General features: G+C 39.8%; 1 pseudogene; it reads right to left on the reverse strand.

Annotated features, from left to right (window-relative positions):
- Positions 1–943: 943 nt before the first annotated feature.
- On the reverse strand, positions 944–1,584 carry LOC102419442 (annotated as a pseudogene).
- Between the last annotated feature and the right edge of the window lie 4,800 nt (positions 1,585–6,384).

The following is a 6,384-nucleotide window of genomic DNA, read 5'->3' on the forward strand; positions in this document are numbered from 1 at the left end:
ATCCTTTTCTCATCAATATTCCAAAGACATGGCAGCTTAATCTTTTATACAGTGCAAGGGGAGCCTTATTTCAGATTACTTTCCATGAAAAATTTTAGTTTTGGTGTGAAAAGTTGTCTGGGGAAAATTCACTAACCTGTTTTCTGTTAGACTTACTTATCCTTGGATATGGGGAGAGGAGGTCAGGAAAGCTGTGTTCAAAACTCCAAGGCTCTGCAAATGGAAAAGAAACATGTGAATCAATAACTAATCTTGAAAGGAAGTGTACCAATGAGCTGTCTTCGGAAGAATTACAGTTAATGTATGTGAAAGCCAAAGAATATCTGATAAGCTGTTTCAAATAATCTTAGCTATAGGGTATCTGAAACACACTTTTCCATTTAGTTCCAAGGGGTCCAACTGCTGTATGTTATGAACTGAATGTTTATATCCTCCCAACATTCATATGCTGAAACCCTAATCCCCAGTGTGGCTATATTTGGAGTAAAGAAGTAATTAAGATTAAATGAGGTTATAAGGATTCATTCCATGGGATTAGTGTCTTTATAAGTAGAAGCACCAGATATTTTTCTCTTTGTCTCTCTTTCTCTCTATGTCTATGTCTATCTCTGTATGTCTCTGTCTCTCTCTATCTCTATCTATCTATCTATCTATCTATCTATCTATCATCTATCTATCTCTATCTCTATCTCTATCTCTATCTGCCTCTCACTCTCTCCTTGTACACACAAATAGAGGTGAGCCCACAGTGAGGTGATATTCACCTACAAACCAAGAGAAGCCTAACAATGAAATCTACCTTGCCAGGACATTGGTCTTGGACTTTTGGCCTCTAGAAATGTAAGAAATACATTTGTTGTTAAGTCACAGAGTATGTGATAGTTTCTGTGTGTGTGTGTTAAAAAGAACCTTTATTATGTGTGCATAGTAGGCCCTTATGTTCTCATGCTTTCTTGCCAGATGCTGTGGGAGCAGCAGGTGCGTTCTGGGCTGGGCTTTCGGACCCTTTTGAGTTTTTGGAGGCGCTGCCTTCTGGCCTGCAGGTTTCTGGGCCGGAACCTTCTGGGCTGGAGCCCTCTTGCCTGCAGCGGTCACCTTTTTTGCTGGAACCTTTGCAGCAGCTGTTGCAGCTGCAGCCACACCTTTAGCAGCAGGTGCTATTTTGGGAGAAGCTTTCAGGAGAGCTGCCTTTTGAAGCTTTCTAACTTCAAGCTTGGTTATTCGGTTCCTCATTTTCTTTGCCTTCACTACTTTATAATGATCAAAATCTGTCTTCTTGGCTTTCTTTTCTCTGGCTTCAATCTTCTTGGCCCATCTTGTGGCTGCCCATTTTGTATTGATATCCACCTTCTCCCAGGCTTATCAGACATACTTCTGGCGGGCACTGTGTGGGAACTTAAGGATGAAGTCAGTGAGCTGCATGCATTTGAAAGGCATAGCCTGGCTCCTTACTTGAGTGCAAGGTCCATCAATCAAAGCCCTGTTCTGATCGATAACATCTAAGATTGCGACCAGCTTCCCGGCATGAGACCCAAAGGAGAGGTAGGCCACCCAGCCAACCTCCAGGAAGCTCCTGAACACCATGCGCTGTCCACTGGGCGCCATTCCACACCCCTGCCCAGGCAGTGGTGCAGCTGCATGACTCGTGATATTTTCTAATGGCAGCTCAAGCAGATGAATAGAGTATCCTATATAATAAAAGGGTAATATGCAAATCGACCAAATGGTGGACCGACCGGTCGCTATGATGCGCAATGACCACCAGGTGGCAGATTCTCAACACAGGAGCTGCCCCCTGGTGGTCAGTGCACTCTCACAGGGAAAGCACAGCTCAGCCATAGCTGGCTGATGGCTGGCGAGCACAGCAGCAGTAGTGGGAGCCTCTCCCACCTCTGTGGAAGCACTAAGGATGTCCAACTGCAGATTAGGCCCTCTCTACATGCTAAACGGTCAGTCAGACATCCCCTGAGGGCTCCCTGATAGCTAAAGGGCACAGGCCGGGTCTAGGGGACCCCCTCCAAGTGCATGAATGTCATGCACCGGGTCTCTAGTATAATATATAGGAAGAGCAATTTGATTTCTATGTAGCAAAACTTTGTAAGTCAGTATTCTACGATAAAATGTATTGTTTTGAGGGAACAGAGTTCATTGTCACTGGAGGTTAAGAAAAAGCCTAGAATGAGTTACTGGTATGAATGGGATTCTAACATCAACTACATCATTGGGTTAAATTGTAAAGTTCTATCCAAAGTTGGGTGAAATTCTCTGGTTCTGTGGACTGAATTAGCCAAGTTGACCAGGGAATATATTTACTTAAAAAAGTGTTACAAGAGAAAAGAAAATAAACATTAAAAGAAATTAAGGAAAAGCAGTGAGTTTCAATGTTGGTGAAAGGATGGTATTGAAAGGGATTGAGAAGTGACACTGAAATATGAAAAGCAACTATAAGATATTTGGTGATACAGGCAGGATTGTTTGGTTTTCCTTGGTTTCAGTTAACAACTGACCATAATAATGGCTAGGGTAAATATGATTACTATTACTTTTATTTTGCTGTCTCATATAAGCCTACATTTTTTCTGTTTCTTTTCATTTTTTTAAGGGTGAGGGACTCATGTATCTATTCAAAGCTACCCTTAAAGAAAGTGATCAAGTCCCATGTATATAAACAGATTAATTCCAAATTAGGATCAATTTTAAAATAGTTCTAATAACTGTGAAACAGGAATTATTAATTTTAAAGCTTTTGGTCACTTTAAAGTCAGAATCAATCAGTAATAGCTTAGACATGCCAAAGCATCATTGCACTTTTTATAAATGTTTTCCAAAATTACTAGAAATTTACCATTTTTTTTCTCTTCCATCCAAATTGTTGTTTTTTTCTGGACTTACTCTTTGCAATCATTTTCTTTGTGCTGAATTAGTATTTGTCTCAGGAACACTCAATATAGCAAGAGAAAGTAGCCCAGAGAATTCTACTACCCTATGGATTAAACTAACAGGCCGAGAATCTTGAAAAATAAGCAAAATTCACATTCAGACAAAATTTACATATTTATTAGCTTTTGTAGTCTCAACTTTTTATGTGCAAGTTTCCAGTTACTTAAAATTCTTTGCAGCTGTGATGTGACAACTTAAAAATAAAATATTTGACCTTTTGTTTGGAAAGCTGTGAATAAGAAATACCAAAACAAGACATTCCTCTCTGGAGATGTTTAACAGGCAAAGCTGGTTTGAAGGAATGTTTGGCAAAGGTTTGTACAGTCTGTCTTTGCATTGGCAGAGGCAGGATTCGGAGAACTGGCTTCTGCAGATTTTATGTGCCAAGCAAGCCCTCAGCAACCAAATGTCAAGTGTGGTGTAGAAAATGATCACGTGTATTTTTCTATCTAAGAGACTCTATTTTACAATTTCATTTGTCTCTGAGCGAAGCTAATTGGAGTTTTCAAAGTTTGAGTTTTTCCTCTTTGAGGTACTCATGATCGGATTCACCAGGACTGTTGCAATCACCATCTTGAATTTTGGTTTGCAATGTTTATATTCCTGTTTTGCAGCTTTCTCATTGCTGCCATGGACGTTTTCCAAAACACAGGTCCATTGTATAAGAAAGTGTGTGTGTGTGTGTGTGTGTGTGTTTAAAGTCAGGCTCATGTCTATTTTTCCACTCTCTTTTAAAACTACCAGACATTTTTAGTTCTCAGAAAGTGCCAAGTGCCAAGATATCTCTCTCTCTCTCTCTCTGCCTTGGACAGTATAACTCCCACTTTCATTTAAAATGCCTGCCCCTCTTCACCATGAATAGTTTAGAAAACAGGCTAGACTATTTCGCTCACTTTTCAAATGTTATTTCAGAGGTCCATTTATTTATGTATTTCAGGAATGCTGAACATCTTCCTCCTGCAAGATACAATTATTCAAAACAACACTCTAACTCGTGCTGAATGTTGTAAATATTTCTTAACATAATACCTGTAGCATTTTATTGCATTTATTGTTATTGGCTAGCTTCCCTCTCAAAACCAGTGACTCTTAAGAGCGAGGGGGCATATATAAACATGTATGTTACTGGCAGGTGCTGGAGATGGGGAGGGTAATCAAAATCACAGGTTTCATTTTCTTTACCAGCAGGTGTGAGCCTCTGGAGTGAGGTCAACCTGAGCCAAGGACAGAGTCTTTTTTGTCTCTTTGTAACCAGCGCTCAGCAAAGTGCCTGGCAGGCATAAGCTGCCCAATAAATGTTTATTGCACAAATGAGTGGATACTTACTCATAAGAAGGTTAAAAATGTCCTTAGTGTGTTAACATTTTATTTTTTTTCTTCTTTCCTCTAGCTAGAATTTTAAGTTGTGAGAAGAAATGTGATCTTTACATTAATGTTCATGAACATGGAGGATGGGCCCCTGTGTAAATATATATGTGAAACTGTATTTTCTATGTGTGCATCACGTGATGCATCTTCGTAGACCTGTAGAGGCTGAACTCTGAAAGACTAGACATGATCATTTTACTTATCTTTGGATTTCCCAGCTTTTATTAGAATCTCAAGTTGGTGCTCAATAAACACTTGTTGATTAAATGGATACATTAGTTGATATGTAGTTGGTTGGGAAAGAATTGAGATTTCAATGCTGCCTTAGTTTTCATCAGTTGCTCCAGGGTTACAGGTAACATTCAACCTTGTAAAAACCACTTCTATTATTAATAAAGACTAGAGGCCTGGTGCATGGTTTTGTGCACCAGTGGGGTCCCTCGGCCTGGCCTGTGGGATCGGGCTGAAACTGGCTCTCCGACATCCCCCGAGGGGTCCCAGACCCCACTGGTGCATGATCAGGGCCAGGGAGGGATGTGGGAGGTTGGCCAGCGGGAGAGGGATCGTGGGAGGGCTCCAGGGCATGTCTGGCCCATCTTGCTCAGTCCTGATCGGTCAGACCCCAGCATCAAGCTAACCTACTGATCGGAGCATCTTTCCCCTGGTGGTCAGTGCACGTCATAGCGGCTGGTCGACCAGTCAACTGCCACAGGTGGTCAGTGCACATCATAGTGAGCAGTTGAGCAGCCTTAGCATATCCATAACATATTACGCTTTGATTGGTTGAACGGCCGACTGGTTAACCAGAAACTTAGCATATTAGGCTTTTATTAAGTGTGCGCGCATGTACACACACACACAAATGTGCCTTTTGGGATATGCGAAGGTAGAGCCTGGGGTCTAAGTTGTATAGTTTAGACCAAAGGAGGACTAAATTGCTCTGCATATTAAAGTAAAATTATTGCTTTTGTGTGGTCAATGGAATTTTTCTCATCTTTATCTAGCCCTGAGCATAGTTTTCTGGCATTTGATGCTTGCTTTGTAAATCCCAGTTGTCTTGAACTAAATGTATTGATGAACTGATATAGGGTCCAACACACAGCAACATTGATCCCTTGTATATTTCTAAGTTTATATTTGCATTACCATACATTTCAGCTCCAAAAACACTTTAGCAGAAAGTCTTTACTTAAAAACAAAAGATTATTTTCCATCTAGGTTGAAATTGTTTGGAAAACCACATAACAATAGCTACCTGTCAGTTACCATGGGCCAAACACAGTTCTAAACAATTTGTAAACATCATCGCATTTCATCTTAGAAGTCACTGTTATTCCCTTTTTAAAGATAAGGAAATTGAGGCTCACGGGGCTTAAGAGACTGTTGCAAAATGTCAGCACTAGGAGATTTGCCCAATTTCACATCATACTGCCTTTCTCCTAGTCTGATAACACCTTGCAGTGCTGGGCTGAAAATAAGAACACACATTTAATGCCTGGGCATGAAGACCTTCTCCCCTGCTATTGACATATGCAGTTCCTGTTCTAATTTACATATGAAGAGGATGGAATGGCAGAAAGGATTTTGAAACCATTGTGTACATTTAATTTTTGGTCATCAACTGAATATTTGTATTAAATTCTGAATAATAAAAACTCATAACTCTGCTCTGTATATTTTACATTTCTATAAGGTAATTGCCTCTTCCTAATAAAATATGAAGATGTTTCAGACATTTTGATCACTATTCTTTTTCCAATTAGTCATGCCCCAACAGATGTTTTCAAAATGATAAAACTGGCTTCATCAACCTCATTAACATTAGTGTTTGAGAAATTACTTGCCTTCAATATATCTATGGCTATGAGCACAACTAATTGCTGTATTAGGCAAAATCGCTAGGTACTACAAACACCCTATCAGTTTTAAGAAAATAGTGAGCAGTATGTGCAGAACTCTGTCCAGGCATTTTAAGACAAAATTTTGTTCTTTGGGGGGTATTATTTAATATGAAGTCCATGGTTTTTTCTACTCAAAATAACTTAAGTCCTCTATATCATCTCTCTCTATTTCTCT

This window comes from Myotis lucifugus, unplaced genomic scaffold (assembly GCF_000147115.1).
Source record: "Myotis lucifugus unplaced genomic scaffold, Myoluc2.0 scaffold_392, whole genome shotgun sequence".
NCBI lineage: Eukaryota > Metazoa > Chordata > Mammalia > Chiroptera > Vespertilionidae > Myotis > Myotis lucifugus.